The sequence below is a fragment of the Sturnus vulgaris genome, chromosome 3, assembly GCF_052056855.1.
Source record: "Sturnus vulgaris isolate bStuVul1 chromosome 3, bStuVul1.hap1, whole genome shotgun sequence".
NCBI classification, from domain to species: Eukaryota; Metazoa; Chordata; class Aves; order Passeriformes; family Sturnidae; genus Sturnus; species Sturnus vulgaris.
In genome coordinates this window covers 1,700,939-1,725,266 of record NC_142245.1, presented here as the reverse complement: position 1 = coordinate 1,725,266, position 24,328 = coordinate 1,700,939, and the positions used below count along the sequence as shown (strand labels likewise).

General features: G+C 44.2%; 1 long non-coding RNA gene across 1 annotated transcript in view; it reads left to right on the top strand.

Annotated features, from left to right (window-relative positions):
* Positions 1-22,069, top strand: part of LOC148224130 (uncharacterized) — a 46,981-nt gene extending 24,912 nt beyond the window's left edge. The window contains exons 3-5 of the long non-coding RNA XR_015802830.1: positions 3,867-4,056; positions 16,332-16,515; positions 21,945-22,069. This is a non-coding gene — a long non-coding RNA (uncharacterized LOC148224130). The remainder of the gene's footprint in view (positions 1-3,866; positions 4,057-16,331; positions 16,516-21,944) is intronic.
* The last annotated feature ends 2,259 nt before the right edge of the window (positions 22,070-24,328 follow it).

Genomic DNA, 24,328 nt, shown 5'->3' with positions numbered 1-24,328 from the left:
CTCAGGCACAAAGGCAGAGAGATTGATCAACTGGAAGTACATCCATCGGAACTTGGGGGCTGAGGTGTCTCGGGATCCTTCTCTCCAGGCTTTTCAGCAACCATCCCTGCCAGAAATACAACAAACACCCATTCTTTTATTAGCCCCTTTGGTATCTAATAAGGCTGGGTTTGACAGCTCCAGCTTCTGGATTCCTGCTGCAGCAGCCTGCTCCTGCTTGTATGCTCTTAAGATATGAGTCCTGTTAAATACAGAAATACTGGGAAAAAATGGGCTCAGAAATGTCCCCTCTGCAGAGAGAGGTGGGAAAGAAAATGTAATGGATCTGCTGCTCTCATGAGTCAAGAAGAGAAAACCCATGAGGATAACTTAGGACTTCAGAGAGAGAAAATTTAGGAGTTCAGAGTCACTTTGAAGGCAAGGCCACTTCTGTCATGCCTTGGTCACCTCTGACAGATTCAGAAATTAAGGCTGTACCCTCCCCTCCAGAAACCCTGAAATCTGGTAAAAGGAGCAGAGCCTGATCACCAGTCCTTGGGCAAGACTTGTAGAGCCTGCACTGAGGAAATTTTGCTTCCTGATTTGTGAACTGAAAAGATGTATTTGGGAAGAAATAAATAGGAAATTCCATGAAAACCCGTGTGCAGAGAATTTTCTAACCAGCTGCAAGAGGCTATCAAAATCAGAGCAAAATTCTAATTCCATCTATCCTTTCTTAGAGCCCAGAAGTGCCAGAGCATAACTCAGGATCCTGATTGAAAAGTGGAGAGGTGCCCTGAACTTTCAGTCAGGAACAAAACACCAAATGTATAAAAATGTTGTTAGGAGGATTCTCCACCATTTAAAGTCATCCTAAAATCATCAGTGACCTTGAGACTGAGAATTTCTCTTGCCTTAAACTCTCCAATTTCTCATCCAGTCTCTTCAATCCTTAGGGTGTGCCCTTTGCCTTCATCCTTATTTTTTGGACAATCTGATCTATTTGCCTTAGGAGCAGATAACCTCAAAATGCTGGCACTCAGGGAAAATTGAATGGATTTGCTTCCAGAAGGGAAAATGCCCAAATAACAAGGAAGTGCTTTTGAATGTACTGACTCTAATTATCCCTGCTTCTTTTTTAATATCTCTTCCATTGTTTCATACAGAATTAGCACATTTCCAGAAGTATTTAACGACCCCATTCTTATTCTTGAATGCTTTTACCTCCAAGTCTGTAACTTGGATATTGGGTACCCCTGAAAACAATTGAACCCAAGGCTGCCAGCTGCTTGGAGACTGCTTTATTCTGTGTGTCTCACCACCAAATATTCTGGAAAGATCACTACCAGGCCCACGAGAGGTAAGGGAGAGCTTGAAAGCTCTACTTCATAGTGGTATTCTTTATAGTACTTCCCTCAGTGGCAGGCTTGCAGCAGTGCTTTTAAAAAAAGAAAAGGTAATTAAGACATTACATCAATCAAATAAGCTAATCAGAACAAAATGCTGATTTCTGTCTCCTGCTCTGTTTCTCTTTGGATGGAGAGTAGTTGCTGATATGTGTGCTGGGCTTCTAATCCTTTAATGGGGGCACAGGCTTTTGAAGACTCCCTCTCAGAGGTGCTATTACCAAATATATGCTTCTAATTTAACTTCTCATGCCGTATTACAGTAGCCTGAAGCAATTTTAGGTGTTGGGTTTGTGAGAAAAGCCCAATGTTGATGTTTATCAGATGACCTTTTAAAGGGTAATGTGGGGGTTATCCATTGGCATGATTAAGACCATATGTAGGTGACTTTTCCCAGGCATTTCTTCCTGCTTTTCAAAATCCCATCTATTTTTACCCAAATTCAGCCAGGTACCTTTCATCTCTGGTATGCTCTTGGGCATGAAAAAATGAGACTCCTTTGGAGTACTTTCTATTAGAAAATTCAGGAAAATTTTCATGCATGGATATCTAGTGTCAACACAACGCTATTCTAGACAAACTCCAACTTTCTTTGAATTTTGACCCTTTCAGATATTTACAGCAGTTTTACTTTCCCTCCTGTGCTGCATTGTCCTTTTTTACAAAGACTTCTTGAAAGACTGTGGAGAAGTGACTTTTCTCTGTGAGATTCAGCTTTTAGTGACCTTGCAGGGATGTCCTGCTATGGAGCTGCTGAGAGACAGGGATTTGAAGAATCAATTATCTGTGTCACAAACAAGGACAGAGGACAAGTCTCCCTTGATGTTGTGTCTGTCAGAGTATCATTTTTGTCACTTTGGAAGCTCAGTATTTTCCTCATGGCTCATCATCTTGTTAGAAACCAGTTGCCAATGTTTCCTGCAAGTCTCTGAATCAACAAATATTGTGTTTTGTTCTATTTTCTAGGTTTTTTTAATAAGATCTTTCTGTTACTGGGTCTCAGCACCATCAGCTGGGATTGCTTAAGGAGGTGCCATCATAAGATTCACTGCAAAGCACAGGTGGAGATATAAAGGTGGATATGGTGCTTAGATATGAGCCAGGGAAGTGGGTGATGAGGCAGGAATTCACAGAAACTATGAACCCTTTTAGAGGAAGAAATAGGGCAAAAACCATTTGAAGACTTTAGGTTTAAAAACTACATTTAAAAGGGCTTTTTCAATGGATAGGGACTTTTGTTCATGTAAATAGTTTGTATAACTCAGTATTTTGAGGTAAGGTTACAGCCTGGGTTGTCCAAAATAAATGCATCTTGGAGCAGTTCAATATTGAGAAGCTGGTGATATTTTAAGTTTTTGTGGTCCAGATTTGTAATTTATTATTGAGAAGTATTAATTACTCCTCTGGCACCAACCATCCTAGTGCTGAGACATGCTTAGGAGATGCAGGTGGGAAAAAAACCTCAAGCCCCAAAATTATGTGTGTGTTGCTTTCAGAAAGAAATTAGGGGAGAGGTATGTGGGATATCATACAAGGTACTAATTGCAGAGAAAAAAACATTTGTTTCTGCTGATGTATTAAAGGGTTTTTCCTAAGTATCAGATACTTATTAAAGCTTGGTTAGCCCAAATGTGGGAATTATGTTCAAATAGCATGGGAATAGCTTGTCCATAAATTCTGGTAGTACCAGCCATGGGCATTATCTCACCAGTTGTGCTTCCCTCCCTGCTTGTGTTCCCCAGTAGCATGCAAAAGCTATCCCCATAACATTTAGGGTGGGATTTAACATGGGAATTTGGGCTCCTTAATTTGAAAGAAGGCTTTGAAAAACTCAGCAAACATCAGCTAATAATTATGATCAAAATAATAGAGATAAGCCAATTCATGCCTCTCCACCCAAAATATTTATATAATGAATGAGTTAATTGCATTTTATCTTCTGATGGGTGGGTTGGTAGCCTTTGCTTTGTGACAGACCCAGAGGAGCTGTCGTGCAGCCTGATGCCAAGAATATGTGTTATTTCATATTCTGTTATTTGCTTTGGGTTTAAGGTGGTGAGAGGAAATTCCCCAGCAATCAGCCCTAAGTGGTTTTGCAGTGAGCAAATCTTTCAGTGCTTGCACATCACTTAGTAGAGGAGGGGGGAAAGGAAAAAGATCCCTTTATCTGCTTTTTGAGATTCAGAAATTTGCCATATATCTAGAGAAAAGTATTAAAAAAAAAGAAGAAAAAAAAAGAAGAAGAAGCAGCAAGCCCAAACATTTGAGTGTACCCAAATTAATTCTGGTGTCATTTCATCTGCCTAATTGGACCTAAAAATAGCCTGTGGGAAGGAGGACCAGCAGCCTTGAATGTCTGAAGCAATTTGTATCAATTATTTCCCAATGCAGCAGTCTCCAGTGAAAGCCCTTGCCTGAGTGCCTCCATTAGCCAGGTGTCAGAGCTCTGTGTTTTCATCCCAGGCTTTTCTCTGGGAACAGGGGAAAGCACCAAGGAGGAACTGGAGCCTTGGCAGGACCAGGAGGGTGCCCAGAGCAGCTCTGCAAGCAAAGTGAGTGACTGCTCTGTCATCACCAGTCCCTGAGAGCAATCACCACCCACCAACAGTTCCTTGAGATAAGGCCCAGCCAGCTGGGAGAAGAAAGCCTTTGATATTCCCTGCCTTGCTGAGTAAGTATGCCATAACAATAATACTTTGAACTTTTACAGCACCTCTTCATACCAGGGGCTGAGTGCTCCACAAACATTCATTCCCCAAGACTCGTACCACCCATTTGAGGAAACAATTTTTTATTTTTTTCTTTTCTCATTGTACCACTTTCTCAGGCCAGACCTTCCAAAGAGCTCAGCACCCATTCTGCTGGCACTGGAGAAATTATTTCCTTTGTGTTGCCACTTCAGATACCTCTGGCCAATATCAGTAATATTTACCCAGCTCCTGCCCAAAATGCTTACAGCTAGACTTCTTCAGGTCTGCAAAAATTGAGCTAAAAAACTTGTGAACTGCTTTCTCTCAGAGCTCCCTGATGAGAACTTATTTCACAAAGCAAAATTCCATTAACCCTCCACCCAGTTTTACTCAGACTCTTCTGTTGCCTGTAGCCAGATTTCTTTTTTTAGCTGATGTAAAACCCTGCAAGAAAAGTAGATTTTGTTTTGTTCATCAGAAGTGTTTTCTGTGATGCTCTTCTGTTTGGAAACAGAGCAAGAACATACTTGTCTCAGACACAGACATACAATAGATAAATAAAAAGAGATGCTACATCCCAGATAGGCATTGTATTGTGCTTTGCTACAGCAGGCAACGGGATTAAACTTTGATTTTCATCTCCTGTCTGCATTCTCAGTGAGAAAATACAGTCAGGGCCAATTTTGTAGTCGATCTATCTCTATGGAAAGTAGATTTTAAAGTGGTGCCAAATGTCAGTGAAGAATCACAGTTAAGGTTTTCACTGTAACAATAACAGAGTCTTGCAGGGAGGGTGAGGTAAGAGTGCACTCTGCAGCCCAGAGGAAAATATAGGTGCCTTCCTGCCACTTGTCCATTTGGGGAGTACACAAATTTTATTTTCTGGAAGGACAACACCTGTACAACATTCACAGCATTCATCTCTACCCCTGCCCCTTTTCTGGCCAGAGTATCCAAAGGGTAAAACCTTTACATGGGATACAGCATTGGAGTCCTGCTCCAAAGTCGAACCTGATGCCTTCAGCTCTCATTTCCCCTGATGTGACTGAAAATCAATAAATCCCCTTGGTCTGCTTAATTTTGGGGCAAGGTAACTATGTTAGCTGGAAATACAGCTGTCAGCTTATTCCTCTTCCTAAAGCATGCCATTCATCATTCAAATCCCATGAATCGGAGGTAGATAATTCATACACTTGTTGCAGTGACCCCAATCACTGAAAATTGAAATGTAAACTTCAAACATAGAGTTGCTTATCCAAGCCAAGTATCTAATCTTTTGAGATTTGCCCATCACAAATCATAAGTGCAAAGTGGAAAAAAGGGGGAAATTCACAGTGATAGAGCCTAGCTAAAAGCTATCAAATCTATCATCTCTTCAAGTAATAACATGGAAATGGGATATAGTCTGATGATCTGTTGAACTTCCTTTAACACGGACCCCTGGGAAAAGAGACACTAAAGCCTAAATGTGGAAAAAGAAAAAGGAGAGAAAGATGGCCAGAAGGAGCAGAACTGTTTGAACAGTCTTTGAACTGCTCAAAGATGTGCCCCCCACATCACTTTCTTAACTTTCCCTGTAATTCAACAGCTGCATTTCTCACAGCTCACGTCTGGAGTGGGCCAGCAGAGGTGGCTGGGCACGTAAGAATAACACTGACAGGGGGTGCAGGGGAGGTGCTAATCTTTTGCCATGTGTGTAGGTATGTAATCACTTAGCAGATAATCTCAGATTCTGCAGGGACAGCCGTACATTTTAAAACAAAGACCAAACTCGCCGCTGCCGGGAAGCTCTGATCAGTTTAGAATTTACCTTTAGCTCTCAAAAAAATTCCTTATCGTTAAGGGGAAAGACGCTGGACTTGTGTAAATCAGAATAGCCCCAACTTCCTTGCAACCCAGAGCATCAATGTCCTCTGACTGAGCTTTTGTGTCACTGCCACCACAGCGTGACTGTCCTCCCCCTGGACAGGCAGTGCATCAATAAGGCAGCGGAAGGTGAAACGATGGAAATCAATCTGCCTCTCATTCGTGGGATGAACAGAAGTGTTCTGGGGAGAGGGATCGATGAGGGGGTGAGGAGATGTGTTAAGAGCTGTTTAAAAGAGGGAGTGAAGAAGGATGTTCATACTCTTTTTTCAGATAGTTTAGAGTAAGTTTTGGAGGACTTTTGGATAATGGTGTCTCGAGTGAACAGTGTCACGTACAGTCTGAGTATAAACACTGCTTGATAAAATGAGCTCAGGGGAGATGTTGTGTGTGAGGCAGGTGCCTTTATGTTTTTAGAGATTTCAGAGCGTTTTAAAATAAGAACCACACATTTTCCTATAATGAGCACGGGTGTTTGTAGTTGCACTGGAACTGAGCCACTGAACATACACAAATATTCTGTAGGCATAAGATATGTGTGTGTTTATGCTTGCCTGTGCTCAGGCACACACAGACTCACACAAATAGCAGGAGAGCCACTTATACATATTTATTTCCTTTTTTTCCTACTAGGTAGCATATTCATTGCTGTATTTATAGCCCAAATTACCCACAAGGAGGAAAAAGCAATTTGCCTGTAAGCAGAAATAGAGGTGAGGAAATGTTTGACTCTGGATTCAGTGAGAAGTGTGGATGCAGTGAGAAGTGTGGCATCGAAGCAGTTCTAGAACAGGCAGTGTGGACACAAGAAAAGGTCTTTTCCCAGGCCTGAGCACCTTGCATTTCTCACAACACAAATATGGCATTGCTGCTTCTGGGACCGGGGCCAGCTCATTGCAATGCAGCACTCCAGAGGGAGGCAAGGCAATTTGCCACGACACCTTTTCCATCTTTGCTGCCTCTCTCACTGCTGCAGTTACAGATGGCCAACATTTGTGTCTTAAACATTTATCCTGCAAAATAGAGACTTTTGTATAAAAAGTATTTGATGCACCAAAATATTTCCCTTAAATTTAAATTTTCATCTTGTTTCGATCTTCGGAAAACATTTTGAAATTTCAGATGTTGTTTTTTCTCCTTTTTGTCACCTTCCTTCTGTGTCACACTCTGTTTTCTGAGCACAATAGATATTTGCCAAGGTTGAAGGATTTGGTGGAGGGGGTCATTTTCTCCTTTGTGTTCCCACCTATTTTATTATTTTTCCAATTATTTAAGGCTTTACCTATATCAGTGTAGTGCATTAAAAGTTTGGCTAGCACAGGATCTCAGCCTCCTATCCCACCTCTCAATGAAATAAGTACAAGATAAAAGATTATATTTGAATCATCTTTTTTTCTCCTTTACCTGAAGTTTGTATAATTACTAAATAGGTGTAAAAATAGATAGGCATTTCTTAAAATTTTGACATTGGGGTTTTTCATGCAGTCAGTGGCAGATGGAAACTATTACTAGGAAAGAAACAGAAGTGAAAATTTTAAAAAATATTTTGGGTGAAGGAATACAATTTGTCTCAATTTGAACTCTGAAATATAAACAACTTCAAATTTGAATGAGTATTTAGAAAACTCCACTTATTGTCTCTGTGCCTTGTACATGCAAGTTGAGGGCAGGGTCTAGATGGGCTTTGGCTGAAAATCAGCACTTCAAGTTCACAAGACACCAAGAAACCTCCTCTCTTCACACTTGGGTTACATCCCAAAATCAGACCAAACCGATGAGCTTTCAAACTCCTGGTGAGCTGGAATTTCTGAGAATATTTTCTTACGGATACAGCAGAACATGTTGCTCCTAAAACAAAGCCTGTCTGCTCAGAGCTCCAGATTCCTAGGCCTGCAGCAGTCCTCAAGGAATAAAGATGAACATGTTTTGCTGCTGAGTTTATTTGAGATGTCCCAGTTTATTTTTGACAGGACTTGTTGCCAGGCTCAGTGTCAGCGTCTAGAAATCGAGATGAGATCCTTCAGCTCAGCAAATCTGTGTTTTACATCTTAACTTGGCTTTCTCAAAAAAACCCAAAAAACCCTGGAGTGGGTGGACTTTGCACCTCTCTGCTTCAGGTAGCCACGATTTTGTTTAAAGATTACATTAGAGGTTTTGACTGGTTTCAAGGCTCACCCTGAATCCTATATGTGTCCCATGCTTTTTGCTTGTGGATTCAGTGTTTTGTAGTAACCCAAACTAGTTCAGGTCCTGCAGAGGTGCTACATGAAAAAGGGTGGGTTCTGCATGTCCTTTCAAGAGGTTCATAATAGTAAGGAAAAACTTGTTACAAGAAAAAGAATACTCAGGGATGACAAATAATTACTCTCACAGAGTATAAACGAGGTGTTTATTCCCATGCAGAGAAGTGGATCAGCTGTTCCACTAAGGTCAGGTGTTAATGTGTGTTTTATGTTTATGTCTTCCTCCTATGACAGCCATGGGTGAAGCTCTTTGAGAGCAGTTCTAGAAAGCTGCTGTTGAATTTCTGAGCATCTGAGTGATGGTGATAGCACCACGTGTACAAGGTGGGTAATGGCCACTGTTACCAGAATTTGATAATTTGCGGCTGCTATCAGAAATTGATGGTTTTTGGCCACCCATGGAAAGGCTGCCAGGGGTCTGGCTCTCCCCATGGTTGGCACACAGCCCCCCAAAAGCAGCAGGGCTGGGGTGAGGAACACGAGGTGTTCACCCTGGTTATCCCACCGGGAGTGGGAACGGCGGCAGCGACTTCGCCGCGGGAGGAAACGCAGAACAATCGGCAGGGAAATCCAACCCAAAATAACCAGCTGGCCTTCACGAAAAGGAAAGGTCACTGCTCGAAAGCCACTGTTTGAGAGCTGGGAGGGGTTAAAAAAGCGTGAGGGTAGGCGACTCAATGCCTCTGTGGTTCCAAAGAATTCCTTTTTAATAAGGAAAACAATGCAGGAGAACAATGCGGATACTTGCAGCGCTTTCGAGGCAGTCGATTTTTTTTTTCCCCCCTTATAGAAAATAAATTGGAACTGCTTCCATAAACAAGAGGCATTGGCCACAGAAGAAAGCGGGAGCTTTTGTGGAGATTTAAAAATAACCAAAAGTAAGGAGCCCACTGGCAAAGCGTTCTGTTTTCTCAGCATTGCACGGAAAACACGACGCAGCCTCAGCCTTGGAGGAAGGGGAAGGCTACGAAAGCAGATTGGGAGACATAATGTGGTAAACTTCAGATCTGCCAGGTTTTGCTTTGCAAGCCAGTGTTTGATGATAGGTTACCTCATGATGGGAATTGGATTGCAGATTTTGCCAGCTCTTTACCCAAACATCTAAAATCTTTCAAAACATTTTTCTACAGCAGACCAGTTTATTCCAACAAATTATACTACCACGTACTGTGTCCCAATTCAGTCTGGTGCTTAGAGCTGCCCACAACTGAATATTCATGAATTCCAGGCAAACATCATTATTTGCTCTGCTCGTGCAGTACCTGACAAATAAATTTACCTTTAAATAAAGCACATTCAAAACCCGCCCCCCCAGTGCATTAACCTCAGCAGCTTTAACTTTTTAAAGGCATTTACTTAACTTTTTTTTTTTTCAGTTGATAAAGATAAAGCAATGTTACTGGTGTTACCTGATTCCTGACCTCTCTGATTACACCAGTGCCAGCATATTCTCTGCTGCTGGAGAGGGTTTTTGTACTGGGAAAGCTTATTTTATTTTTCTGAATGAAAATAAGCTGCCCAGTATGCCCAAGTACACAGCAGTAAAACACTTGCTTTGGTAAAGAGAATTAGGTGCTCAAAAGTAGGGGGTTTTTATTTTATTTTACAGTGGGTGAGTCTCCAATGAGTTAATAGTCACAAAAATGTCAGTATTACAGCCAAAAGGTCTTTATCAGATAGATGTTGAGGAAAAAAGTACACTGGTATTTCTTTACTGGCTATTTGTGTTGATAAATGCAAGTTTAATTACTCTCTATTGGTTTCATTTGGCCTAAGTGGCTGTATGCTTCTTTATTTCCTTCTCCCATAAGAAATATAAAACCGCTGATTAAAGGTTGAATATTTCAATATCAGTGTCCAGCTTTCCCTTGTAGTTCATAAGTCTTCACATTTTAGGTTTTCTTTGATTTTTGGCATCGAACATCTCTGAAGTTCAGAGTGACTAGAAATTACTTTTGGGATAAAAGTTTTGTTGTGTGAAATTTTTCTGGCAAATTGCTTGTTTGCACCAGTGAAAAGCTTACAGTAACTGGCCACCTAAACCTACTCCACCAAGCTTTGAGCAGAGGAGGGACAATTGTAAAGAAACCTGGTTTCTTTAGGATGAACCTCACAGAATGAGGCAAGTAAAGGGATTCAAAGCCTCTGAGGGGGATCTGTTAGATTGCATGATCATCTTGCATCCTGGCCCTGGGTAGAGCAGCCCTTAAATTCAAGCTCAGACCCTTTGGTCCCCTCCAGTCAGCAGAGAGGGCTCCCCAGGATCCCTCCCTCGGGGCTCCATGGGATGGACACACATCTGCAGCTGGGAAACAGCAAAGAAGCTGCTCTGCACAGCTGTTAGCAGAAAAATTGGGAAGAACTGCTCTGGTAAAATCTGGGATTCTAATTCAGGCATCAGTGGTGATGTTAAGAGTGTCAGAATGGCTCACTCACTCTGCCAGGCTGCTGTGGGCTCCAAGGCTGCCCCTGCTGATGGCTGGGTGTGTGCTGAGCAGGCAGAGGTGACATCCCAGGGCACCTTCTCAGAGCAGGGATGGAGATGGACCAACCCAGCACATGGAAATGGATCTCTCCAGCTGAACAGCCAGGTAAAGTGATCAGTTCATGCTCGGCATAAACCAGGTGACCTTCTCATCTCCAGGGCTAATGATTCTTGCACCTTCAGAGCTACAATATCGCTTTTTTTTTTTTTCCCCTCAGGCTTTTAATCACCTCTCAAACAGGCAGATAATCCCTTTGGAAGCTGCCATGTCCTGTGCACTAGAAAGCCTGGCAGGTGACCCTGTTTGTGGGAGGAGGGCAGCTGCCAGCAAGCAGCCAGCAGGAAAACATGGGAGTTCCAGTGGTTTCTGAAGCCTGAGGAATGGGAAGATGCCCTGAGCTAAGCAAGAGTTAAGCACAGTCATACAGGGGCCTGGCTGCTATGATTTAAGGTATCTTTAGTGAATATCTGTAAAAGTAGGATCTAGAGCACTGTGCATGAGAAAAATAAATCTTTATGTAAGACATGACCTGGGGCATCATGCCAGGCTATCACTTCCAGATTTGGAAGGATTTAGTGTTTTGTGTGGCACGACGGAAAGTTTTGAGAAATAAGATTTCCTCTTCAGTGCAGGCCAGATGGGTGACACCTGGCAGCCTGTGCTCTGCCATTGTGTTAACCTGTGTGCCTCTCCTTCCCTCCCTGCTCCCCAGGCACAGCACAGGAGCAGCAGGGAGAGGTGGGTTTGTCCTAGGGGATACAGGAGCTGTGTGTGGATATCTGAGCCTGCAGCTCCCAGCTGCAGCAGGACCCGAGGTCTGCACACTCCTGGGTACAGGTACCCTCAGAAACGTGGGCTGTCATGACTGAGACCTCAGGTCCTGGCAGTGTCAGCTTGGAGAACAACAGTCATTTCCAGCCTCTTCTTTTGTCTACCTCTCCAGTGTTCAATCAGCCTAATTACTGCTGGGCCTTTGCCCATCACGTTGTGAAATGCTTCAAGGGCTAAAGGGGAAAAAATAGGGGAAAAAAAATTAAACTGTGGTCTAAACCTCAGGAGGAAGAAGATATCTGCCAGGACAAGCTCTTACGAGAAATGGGATAAAGAATACTTGTTTACTAAATCTTTCATGTCTGTAGCTAGTTCAAAGACATCCCATGGTCCTCCTCCTTAGAAGAGCAAAGGAGCAACAGAAAAGCCCTCAGCCTAATCCATTAAAAGCAGTAGCTTTGTGTGCTGTGGTGTGGCAGGCATTCATAGGTTGGATTTTTTTCTTTTGCATCTACCACTGGTAGAGGAAAGCTCTTTCCAAGGTGATAGTTCCATCCCTGTATTGAAATGTGAGCAAAGAGGAACTTTCTCAGTTGGATTTGGTTTTATTCACAGCACTTGTAAGCAGTGTTAACATAAAGATAACACGTGCAGGGAGTGTGCCAGAGTTACCACAAGTGAGAAAGGATTTTAGGACAGTGAGGAGGCAGTTTCCCCTACAACATACTGTTTTTTTCTGGAAGAATTATGTGAGAGAAGAAGAGTTACAACAGTACTGCAGTTCTTTGCACAGAAAATACCCAGGGAGGTGAAACACAGCAACGTGGTTCAGTTGCACCACAGCTGAGAGCATCAGGCAAGTGAAGAGGACTGAGCAGCTCCTCCATTTAGCAAACACAGTATTAATGTTACCAAATATCACCCTTTTCCAGACCACTGGTATGTTCTTGGGAGCAATGATCTGTATTTTTTACAGCCAGGTCTTCTGAGCCTCAGCTGAGGGGGCACCTCCTGCTCTGGGGTGGCCACTGCTCAGTGATCCCAGTGAAAACAAAATTGTGTACAGGCACTCTGCAAAATTCCCACCTTAGAGCCCACTGAAGCACAGCTTTGGCTTTCATATTCCCCTGCAACCTGTCCCTTGTGTCACTCCTGCAGGAGATTCATTATTAATTAATTATTTTCATTTTTTTTAATTTCCAAAGAATCAGTTGACTTTTGCAGCCTCTTCAGTGCTCCCCAAGCTTCATATCACACCTAAATGCTCATTTTCACTGCCTGAAGGTCTTTTCTGACCCGAATGATTCTATGAATCTGGCCTGCACTTCAGCTTAAAGGAAAAGCTACACATTGATTGAATTTTGGAGAAAAGGATTTGAACATTCAGCTGTAAATTTATCTTGTGTTATGCCTTCCAGGTTCATTCACACTGTAATTTGCAAACGGCAAAACAATGTTGCTATTTATTAAAAACAATAATGCTCCCAAAATTTTGATGGAAAAACGATGTTGCAGGGGTGATGATTGTGAAAAATAATTCCCACATCTTCCCCAAGGTCTGGGCAGAGCGAGGTGGAACTCAGCTCTGGAATTCCCCTGATCCTTCCACGGGTATCAATCAGCATCTGCAGTGCCTGGGATCCACAGCACAGCTCTTTCCTCCAGAGGCCAAAAGCACAGCCTACAATTACAAGCAGGATAATCACCCTTCCAAGGAAATAACAAGCACTCCCCAAGAGCAGCTGGTTAAGATGGCTCAGAAGCAATGACAAGAATGTGGTGAAAACGTTTGGTCCATCAATCCAGCTTCTGGATATAGCAGGGAAGAGACACCTTTTGGTAAAACATCAAACACTGTAGTTTTTATTCTTTGTGTTTTTCTGTGCTCCCACTCTGATGACCCCTTGAATTATTATTTTTCAAAAAGATACGTTGGAGAGAAATTATGTTTATTCAGAGAGAGCCATAATTTCCATCTGTTGAAATTGCACCAGGTATGTTCTAAGCCCTGCAAACACATGGAGAGCTCCAGAGTTTGAAGTGCAGTTTTCTGCAGCACTGATTTATTCCATCTTACAGCAACCATGCCCTGGGGTACCAGGCAGGCTCAGTACCAGGGGTTGGGAGCAGCAGACCTGGAAGATGCTTTGGGTACAGCCCAGCCAGGTTTGCTGCAGCCTGCAAGGGCTGGCCTTGCACTACAAACCGGTCTGCTGTTGCCATCTGCTGGAAAAATCCCTAATGGATATTTCCAAACACGGGGAGGAATACCTGCTCCTGTTACACAAATACTTTTTGTGCTTTTTAAGGCAGCTTTTTTTCCTTCTAGGTCTATGTGATCTGCCAAAAAAAGCGTGCACCAGGCTGTTACCACTCTCTGCCCAGTGAAACACCTTCCACCAAGGCCAATGTAAGGGCAAAACAATTCTTCCAGCTAGAGCCTGCTCTCTCTCTTACCAGAAATGGGATAAAGAATACTTTATTCTTTATAAATAACTTCATTTATTATACAAGAGAGGCAAAAAAATTATCCTTCCAAAGGAAATCATCCTTCTCTCTTATAACTCTGGTGTTTCATCACACCATAGAATGGTTTGGATTGGAAGGGACCTTAAAAATGACTTTTGAACCCCCTGTGTTGGCAGGGACACCTTCTCCTTCCTGTCCCTGTCCTTCTCCAGGGACACCAAATGCCTTTGCTGTGCCCCTAGGTCTGGTACCTGAGCTCAGCAATCCCCACTCCACACATGTTCACACAGAAGACCACACAAACTTTTACACAAGGCAATATCCTAAAGATCCTGTTCATGCCAACACATCAAATCTAGAATTTACTCCTTTCTACACTTTTTGCACTTATTTCTTTCTCAAACTGTCACGCACATAGAACTATTTCTGCAGCCTGCTCCTATGGGATTTTTGGATTGGATGTGAGTTCTTTTTCACTCAGATATCTTTTCCTCGCAGCAGGAGTCTTCAAAATCCTTTCCTCCTCTTAAAGACTCTGTGGCTCATCATTCTGTCAAACATAAGAGCACACAATATCGTGGGACAGGCGAAATCTCTTGTCCCTTGCAAGCAGCCTTAAGCCATCCAGGCTGCTGTTTGCCAGAGGCATTCTCAGCCCCGTGTCATCAGTCCCCAATCTAATCTGCGAGGTGTAATTGCCACGGCATTAAATCCTCTGCTGGTGGCTGATCACCCCCAGCTGGAAGGATTACACAGCCCGGAGCTGGTGCTCACAAAGGCAGCGAGGGTTTGCTGCTGACAGGGCTTTAAAATGCTGTGCTAAAGGGGGAATCAAGGCGCTGGGAATGAATCCTCCCCCAGCAGGGCTGGGAATAACAGGGCCCGTGACTCTGCTGTCTCTAAGATACACTCACACTGCCACAAAGCTGTCCTGCAATGTGCCTAGGAGTTCCAGAACATGGGATGTTTAGGGCATGAACCCTGGCCAGGGGTGGCAGGGGCTGTTTCAAGGCAGCACAGAGAATTGGTGCCACTTAGAAGGCGTGAAAGTGAGTTAGCCCGGACTCAAGACAGCATTGGCTGTGTTCATCAGCGGGCTCAGCGTGGGGACAGGGACAACTTGCACCTTTACAAACCTGTTTATTCTTTAAAGAACCTCTATTAACCTTCACTTGCAGAACTTAGCATTTTCAGTCTCAAAACTACCATACACAGACCCCCAGGCATCTTCTGTAGCTTGGAGGACTTCTAGCAAAGGGAAAGGAAAGAATCTGCTTCCTGAGCCATCCATACTCCCACTCGATGTGGAAATTGTAATGATATTATGAAGTCATGCCCTCAATATGTCTCTTTTTGTTTTGCCATTTGTGAAGCCCAAGGTTGGCTTGTCCTAGCTGGATTTCTGATGTGGAGGAGCTGAACTGCCAGCTCATATGGAAGTTTGTACTCATTGTGGAGTGACTTATCCTGTAAAATTTCTGTCACAGATTTCTGTGGCTCTGCTCCATAAAGAATGGCCTCGTTGTCGGCAACGTTCATTTCTGCAATAGTGTAAAAATGCTATTTTAATACTATTTATTATTTGCAAAGGAAATATTTTAAAACTTTAAGTGATAGATAAAATCATAGCTGAAAGCTAGAAAAAGCTAATATCTATAATATTTCTCCTTCTTTCTAGAACTAGTTTTCATTCAAAAATATGCTGAAGGAGGTGTGCTTTTCTTAATTTAGTGACCTTTACAGATTTACTCTCCGGGTTCTTTTGAGTTCATAGAATCATGGAATAGTTCAGGTTGGAAGGGACTCTAAAGATCACCTCATTCCAGCCCTGGTGCCATGGGCAGGGACATCTTTCACTAGACCAGGTTGCTCAAAGCCTCATCCCAGAGCATCAGCTGGCCTTGAACACTTCCAGAGGTGGGGCAGCCACTCTGAGCAACCTGTGCCAGCCAGGTGCCAGAGGAGGGAGAAAACCCTTCCCACCTGGAGCAGAGGCTGCTGCAGCTTTGTGTAACTTTGTGTCACCGAGAGTGTGAGGCAGGAAGGCCCTTTCCATCGGGGGATCACAGCATTAAAAGATCTTTTTCAGGAAAACAAGAACAATGGAAAACCGAAGTAGTCTTCAGTTCTTCCAGCAGATTAGGGAACAAATTGAAGGAGGAGCAGAGCTGGCCTGGTGCCACAGCTCTGCATGCAGTGAGGATGGAGAAACTGCAATAATGTGTCTTCTTGGCCGAGTCTTTAAAAATAAGGCACTTTGCTGTTGTTCCTTTTCAAGCATTACATAAAAGTTCCCCCTGGAAGTCCAAAGGCAGCTGTTTACTTAGCAGAAGGAAGTCAGGAAGAGGCAAAGCAGGCAAAAACATCAGATAAGTCTGGATAAAAAACTTGGCTAACCTATTTTTCCCCCCTCCTAAACAGCCAATTTTGAAGCACTCTGCAGAGATCTGCCTGGGAGGAAAAGCAGAGCCTACCACTGAAAACTGATATCTGAGCTCTGGTGAGGACTGCTGCTCTCCCTGCCTCAGTGTGGGAACTCCTGAGCTTCCATTCCCTATGGTGGGAGTACATCTCCTCTCATCCAGCCACCCCAGAGACCTCCTAGGTAACCTGCAGAAAAGTTTTAAGTAATGAAATCTCCCAAGTAAAAATGAGATGACAAAAGGAAATGCCTTCAAGTCGCAGCAGGGAAGGCTTAGACTGGATTTTAGGAAAAAATTCTTCACTGGAAGGGTGTTCAGGCACTGGAACAGGCTGAAGTGATGAGTCCCCATCCCTGGAGATGTTTAAAGGATGTGCAGATGTGGTGTTTAGTGACTTGGTTCGGGGGGAGCTTCGCAGTGCCGGGGCAACAGTTGGGCTCGATGACCTCAGAAGGCTTTTCCAACCTAAAGGATCCTATGATTCCAAAAAGCCTTGACCCCCCCAGCTCTAACACAGCACCTGGGTGTTGCCAAAATGAGGCTGATCATAGACATGTGAGGTCCCTGTCCCACAGGGAGAGGACAAGCCACTGTCACCTGCAGGGAAGGTCTCATCCCCAGACTGCAGTCAGTGACTCCATCCCTGCCTGGGGCTCTGTGTGCACCCTCTGGGGGGGGACACCTCCCCTGTGTTTCCCTCTGGGGACCCGGGAAGAGAGCCAGGTCCTGGTTCTGACAAATGCAGGGCCATCTGACAGCTCCAGGGCTGGCAGGCTTTGGGGCTCTGCAGTTGTAGTGCCTTGTCACAAGGTGGCAGGGATGTGACACTGCCTGGCACGCTCTGGCCTCAGATCCTTGCTGCTTTCTTCCTTATCCAATACGGATTTACCAGCAGTCTTCTGTCTTTTCTTTAAAACTGTCCTTGGGATAGCTCAAAGAAAGGGTAATTAGTTATTTCAAAGTCTAAGTATTTTACCTGTTTGCACTCAAGAAAAAAAGAAAAAAACTGCTTTGCATCTTTCTGCCTGGAAGTCAGTGTGGCGTGGGGAAGTGAGGAAGGGGCTGGCCTGGGTCAGCCTCTGCTGAGCCTCTCCTGCTGCTTCCATGTTAAACCCAAAAGCTGCCATGATCAAAAAGCAGGCAGCCCTTCTGTCCTGAGTCATAGGGACCATTTCTTCCTAAATAACTGAAGATGGGAAATCATTCTTGTAGCTTCAAAAGAAAAAAAAATACATACATAAGCATATAGATGTGCATATATACATACATTTCCTTCAGTGAAGATGAAACTCTTATTATATGATGACATATTAGACATATTATGTTATCTCTGGCTTCCTAGATAAGATCCTTAACTCTGGGCTTCTGAAAGCAAATGTCTGTGCATTTATGGGACCATTTCCCTTTTTTTTATATGCCTCCCACAGTAATCTTTTACCCTTCCACAAGGGAAGAATTTTGTGGTTTTGCTGCTCTGCTCTCTCAAGGCTGTTGCAGGCTGTGTAGCAGGGAGTGAAACCTTTGTCACTGCTCATCAAATATTTTCATACAGAATTCTATCTGCGATGATAAAATTAGATTTGTGTTAATAAGCTGTTAATAACCATCAGGAAATTATTTAGTTTATCTCTGGAGCCCCAGCTGATCATTGTCTCCTTATTTTTGCTTGCCTGGCAGTCTTCAGAGACAGGGGATTTTCAGGTTTTTTAATCTGCAGTACATGCAATGAGAGATTACTCAGCTGTCACTCTGCAGAAAACATCCCTCTCATGCAGCAGGAGGTATCCATAACAAATTGCTGACATCCAAATTCAGTTCTGCACAAATGGATGTGCAAGATGCCTGCTGCTCCCCAAGTTGGAACCAGACCTCAGCAGAGCAGAGGCATTGGCACAGCAAAAGAAAAAATGACCCGAGTAGAGCAGGTAACATTAGAAAATAATTGTTTCTGAGCTGCTGTTCACTAGCAAATATTTCCCCTTTTCAGCAGAGTGCAGTGGCCCAAGAAGGGAATTTTTGTGGGTCAGCTGGATGTGCTCCTGCTTCATGCTGAGGCTCTGAGGCTGACCTGAGGTTTGCATTCTAATTTATTGGAATAGAGAGTAATCAGAAGTTTTTCAGCTATCTAAAGCACAGACCCATGGAACCAAGTAAGCCTGAGCTCCTACATGCTTACTGTGAACCTTGAGATGAGTGTGTATCATTGCAAGCTTGCAATTTATTTAAATACACTAAGGAAACCAGCTTTGAGGTTCAAGGCAGGCTCTTAGCTGGGAGGGAGAGAAGGAGAAAAATCCTTTCTTAACATGTGACAATTCATCTGTGAAACTCACCACTGCAGGACAGCATTAAGACTGGAAGATGAAGAGTGAAATGGAGAAGCTGACAGGTGGCAAGAGCATCCCATGCACAAGTGCACGAATTTTGCTTTTTGCCTTGGTTTGAACACAAAGTTGTAAGGAATTTGGGAACGAGATGGCAAAGGTCTTTTTATCTTCTAAAATGAGAGCTAGGTGAACCTCAAGGTGAATTGATTTCAGAACAGCAGGTGAGGATGTTTCATTTTGAGAATGTAGGGACTCTGCCTTTCAGTTGTTGTGTGCTGTTTTCTAACCAGGGGATTTGATATGGGCTTGTGCAGTGCTTCAACTGAAGTAAATCAATGTTTTCCAGTGAATGCAATATCAGACTAAAAAGTTGCATTTGTCTTCAGTACAGCTTTATCATATTAAAGCAGAAAATGCAAAATTGCAAGGCCTGTCTAACTGCCCCAAATATTTCCAGTTGGGAGTTGGGTTAAACTGGTGCAGGGCTGAGTTCTTTATGCCTTAGGAAAACACCTTTCATCATCCTCTGAAGCTGGCTACATTCAGGAACAAGAAATTGGATGTGAAATAGCCATTCCTGATTGCCACTCCTCATGTCCCCAAGTCTGCACTGTAATTCTCTTTGTGAGCATCTCCTGTGTCCCTCTAGTTTTCCTTTTGTTTTGGCAACTTTTGGTCACATCAAAGGTCTCAAGAGTCCCCATGTTCAATTCAGGTTTAACATCAGAATAAACTTTCATGAGAAAATCCATCCCAGCTCTGAATCTCCTGCCAGGGAACACACAGATCTCACACAGGGCTCGTGGAGGTGATTTCAGTTCCTGGCAAAAGTACATTTGGGCAGAATGGTCCACCACACCTCCTGGAACAACATCAAAGAAATTCGCAGGGAAAAGCAAAGATCTGCTAAAATCTCTATCTTTTGTGATGTTTGTTTTTTAGTTTCGAGCATGACAAATTTCTTAAATTGACTGCAGATTTCCCACCAGCCTGGACACACTGAGGTAATCCTGGAGGAAAATATGTCCTTTTACCAAATTCCAACAATTTGCTGCCAGGCTTGAAGTCCGAGACCTGAACTTTATGTCGGAGCCTGTGTGATGTATTAGTCGGGACAACTGATTTATTCCTTTGAAAAACTGTGCTAAGCCATCACCAACCACATTTTTCTCTGGTTCCTGGGAACCCTGCTTCTCTGGCTGTTCATGGCCATAGCAACTGGAAAACAGACTCTGTAGGAGAAAAAGCATCAAAGAGTCCCCTCTGACAGTAAAAGGGAGAGGAGAAAAACTTATGATACAGAAAAGCAAGGAGGTATTCAGGGCCAGGCCTGATTCCAGTTTTGAGGGAGAAATTTTCCACTAGAAGACAGAGCTAATCCAGGGCAAGAATAACAACAAAGTCCATAACATTATTTGCTTTGGTGCTTTCTACCACAAGCCCTTTTTTTTTTTCCCCCCACCCTTGCCTCCCACCCACAGTATCACGAGTCAGATTCTTGCAGGTACCAGCGTAGCTGAGAATCCTGCTGGGAAGTTCAGTGCCCTGGACAGACAGACGGCTGTGCTGGGTGTGTTTATTTTCACAGAACAGCTTGACAGTTTAACAAAGACAGCAAAATCAGAGAGGAAAACATGTCACATGCAGCCACCATGTGTCTATAGCACATCGAGGAGGATCTCATTGCTCTTTTCCTACGGCAGTGCAGGTTTAGCCCACACCTCTATTTTCACATGCCTAAAGGGATGTTAAAATCCAGGGGTCAGCAACAAGCCTGCACTACTAAATCCACCTTTAAAGACAGGCTGTCAGCTCTTCTGCATTCCACAAGGGTGGCAAAAGCACCTCTAACAGCAGCCTACTGTTTATGTATAATGCAAAAATGGGCATTAAAAAAAAAACCAAAACAGGTTCAGAAAATAAAAGCACACTTTTTGTCGGCTTTCATGTTGCCAAGTTCCAGCCTCCAGCCATTTGCAGCTGAGGAGTAAAGCTCCAACAACACAGTTTGTAATGCAAAAACTGACAGACCTTCAATTTCAGCCACTCTTGTTCACCATCTACTGAATGCACGGATGCATCTGCTCCATTTAGAGAAGGCATTGCCATTTTCTTCCACATATTAAAAGAGGAAAGGTGGAAGTTTGCAAGGCCTGGCTCAGCAGACTCCAGGCTTTAGGCAGCTGTAATTCAGCATTTCAGTGGATCACAGCAGCACCATGTTAAAAACATCTGGATGGGGCTGGAGTTTGGGATCCAGAGGCAGGGACAGGTGTGGGGAGAGGGATGGATGGATGGATGGATGGATGGATGGATGGATGGATGGATGGATGGATGGATGGATGGATGGATGGATGGATTGATGAATGCATGGATGGATGGATGGATGGATGCATGGATGGCTGTTGGGCAGCCTGATCTGGGCAGATTTGCTGCCACCACAGAGGTGTCAGCACGAGCCAGGTTTAGAGTCACAGCTGCTGTAACATTGCCAATATTCTCTGTGCCTCAGAGGGTGTGTGTGTCCTGGGCAGGCTGAATTGCTCTCTCTTGAAATCCACACATCCCTTAGGATTCCTCTGCACTGACACTTTGCTTTTCTTCGCCCACTGCCCCTGGATGCTTTCAGATTTGCCCTGCAGCATCGCAGCTGAGTGTCCTTTGGGAGAGGCACACGCTCCATGCAGCACAGAAGGTTTGGAAGGGCTGTGGGGAGCACGGGAATTCTGTGAATGCAGGGAGAGAGCCACACATGCAGCCCTCTGCCAGCACAGCAGGAGAGAGAACAGCTATGTCAGAGCCACCAGGCTGTGTTTTACACCAAACTCTCGGCCTTTAAAGAGCTGCCATGGCCCAGGGGATCACAGGCAGCTCAGGCTCCGTGTCAGGAGTGTGGTGGGAATGGGAACGCTGACGTGAGTGATGCTCTGCTGTCCCTGCAAGCCAGGCAGGACCTCAAGCTTTTCAGAGGGGGTCCCAAAGTTAAATCAGTGTTTTGGCATGCTAAATGGCAGTGATTAACTGCATAAATACTGGAGGGCAGCTCTCACATTTGTGTTTGCTTATGAGGACTAAACAAAGCCTCAGGAGCAGCAGCAGCAGCTGCCTGGCTTCCTTAGGCTCCCATCATTTGAGGATAAGCCCAGCCAGGGCCAGATTGCTGAAGAGGCATGGCAGGAATTCTATGTGAGCATTGATTGTGTTGTTGACGCTGGGCACGTTTTCTCCTTTCCTGCTTGGTTCTTCAGAGCCCTTACGGGAGACATGTTGCCTCTTTTCCACAGGTGGGGAAACTGAGGCACAGAGATTTCACAGCCAGATGACCTGAACAGCTTCCATCCCAACATCATCCCCACAGGCTAAAGCAGCTCTCCAGCAGCATGGCAAGCTCAGAAGTCCATGGAGCCAGTAGCACAAACATGTGCTCGGCATCTCTTGTATGTAATAAATGTTTTGTCCAAGATTTTCTGCTCTTGCTGAATTAGTCTTCTTGTTCTTTCCATTTTAATTAGAAGTCCTGGTGGGAAAAGCTCTGCAGCAGCTCCAGTCACAGCTGGCTGGGCACCTGGCTTGGGGAGCTGGCTGAGGTCAGTACCTGGCTGCAAGCTGAGCCTGCCAAGGTTTTTCTATGTAAGGTTTTGCCTTTTGTGTTTTGAAGGCTCAGCTCTTATCCAGACAGTACTTTGGCCAGTAAATGAAAGGCAGAATTGGGGGTTTTCTGATTTGGGTACTCTGTGGGATTTCTAGCCTTTAGATGAGAAAATCTAATATCATGTTTATTACAAAAAACTCCACAAAATCTTACTTAATACTCTGTTCATTCACATGGGGCAGCTGGCAAAGGCTGCTCCTCTGCTTTTATCCTGGCTGTTCCTGGCAGTGCTGCAGGTGAGGAGCTGGCTTGTCCCCAGCTCTGTGGGACAGCCTGGCTGTGGTTCCTCAGCAGCTGAAGCGTGCAGAATTTGTGCTGACCACCGCCTGCACGGCTCCATCGCTGTTTGAGGCTGTGGGTCTGCCTTGGTTTGAAAGACAGGTGTCTGCTAAGAAAGGCAGGAGCCTCTCTTGAAATGGAAAATGTAAACCCCCTCCCTCCTAATTATTCTGATTTTGAAATTGAGAGGCTCTCAGGCAAAGATGTGGGAATAGGAATAACAGTTCTTCACTAGGAAAAATTAAAATAGAAATACAGTTTTACAGAGAACAAACCCAAAACCACTGACAGAGTCAGAATACAACCTGACACCCATCAGTCAGTCAGGGTGTTGGTAGCAGTCCCATTAAATGGTGGCTGCATTGTCCTACAGTGACAGCTGTGGTTCAGTTGAAGCAGTGGTTCTGTAGAAAGGTGCAGATTTCTTCTGAAGGTCCAGTGATGATGTGGAAAGGTCCGATTTTCCTTTGGAATCCAGTGGGAAAAGGCTGCCTTGGTGTTCCAAATTTCAGTTTTTATCTAAGTGGGAAATGCTTGGCTCCTTCCCCTGGCTGGAGCATCTCCCAATGGGATGATGTAATTTTATCAGTCATGCAGTGGGGCTCATTAACAGAAGGAGGAAGGATGGGTTGTGGAAAAGATAAAGGACACTGCCCCACCTGGCTTTATCAGATGGCCCATCAGCAGAGGATATCCCCCACAGAGATAAGGATCACTGCCCCACCTGGTTTCAACAGATAGAATACATAGTTTTAGTCACATCCTGTATTGCAACCCAAGACAGGGTTCTGCCATGTGTCTCCTCACGGACACCTCGGTGCTGTCACAGCTCAGTGCCTGAGGGTGTGTTTGGAGACCTGAGTGTCTGTCCTGATCAGTGCCTTGGGCACACAGGTGCATTTGGGGTGCTTTCATTCTAAGGAGCATTCTGGCACCCCCACCTAGTGTCAATTAAAATGCAAATATTTATTGACTCTCCTTACACAGCAAACAAAAATTCACCCAAGGACTCCTCAATTACACCAAACCTGTTGTGTCACTCATCCTGAGCAGTATTCCTGCTGCTAACAGGAGGCTGGACCAATCCCAGCAAAAGAGGATTTGCCCTACCAAAGGCTGCCAGGTGCTGCAGAGGTTCAGGGCAGCAGTAAAACAGCTCTGGACCTGCATAAATTCCTCCTCCCCTGCAGCCAGAACATTTAGAAACCACTTCCTTCAAAAGAAATATATATTTGACATAAGGAAAATTACTTCAGCCTCGGGTTAGCAAAATATTTATTTCATGAGTTGAAGTATACACAAAACCCAGAGAAATTCCTTTCTTTTTGCCTTAACTTTGAAGTTACCTGTTCAATGCAGTGCTTTACAAAAGGACCTCAGGCTCACTCACCCTCTGTTAAAAGAAGGAAAATTGAAGAGGTCAAGCAACATGACCCAAAAGTTTCCAATGGTTTTCCACACTGCTGTGGCTCAGCAGGTGTGAGGCTGCTCCCCCTCTCTTCAGGTGCCTTTTGGAGGAGAAAATCCTGTCCTGTAGCTAAAGGACACAAAGATGGACCTTGCCTTTCAACACAGGATTCTCGTCCCACACCAGGCTGCAAGAACTGTTCACAGCAGCATTTGAGACTTTAGTTTGGACCCTGGTGTGGTTTGAGGTCTGCAATAAATTGGAAGCTCAGGTCCGTGGCTGCACAGCAGGTCTCAGGGGAAAACATTTACAAGTATTTTTGCTCCTCT